Source organism: Merops nubicus, unplaced genomic scaffold (assembly GCF_000691845.1).
Source record: "Merops nubicus isolate BGI_N331 unplaced genomic scaffold, ASM69184v1 scaffold28273, whole genome shotgun sequence".
NCBI lineage: Eukaryota > Metazoa > Chordata > Aves > Coraciiformes > Meropidae > Merops > Merops nubicus.
This window is the reverse complement of record NW_008598670.1, coordinates 1053-1272: the sequence shown is the minus strand read 5'-3', so window position 1 is coordinate 1272 and position 220 is coordinate 1053.

The following is a 220-nucleotide window of genomic DNA, read 5'->3' as shown; positions in this document are numbered from 1 at the left end:
GGAACGAGGCGTCCTCCGCCCCGGGCTACAACTGGAACCAGAGCGTCCTCTTCCAGAGCAACTCCAAGCCCGGCCGGGGCCGACGGAAGAAGGTGGACATGTTCGACACCTCCCACCTGAACTTCTCCTCCTCTTCCTCCTCCTCTTCTGTGTACCCCTCCAAGAGGAGCACGGGGCCCCGGCAGCCCCGGGGGTCCCGGGGGGCTTGCGCCTCCAAGAA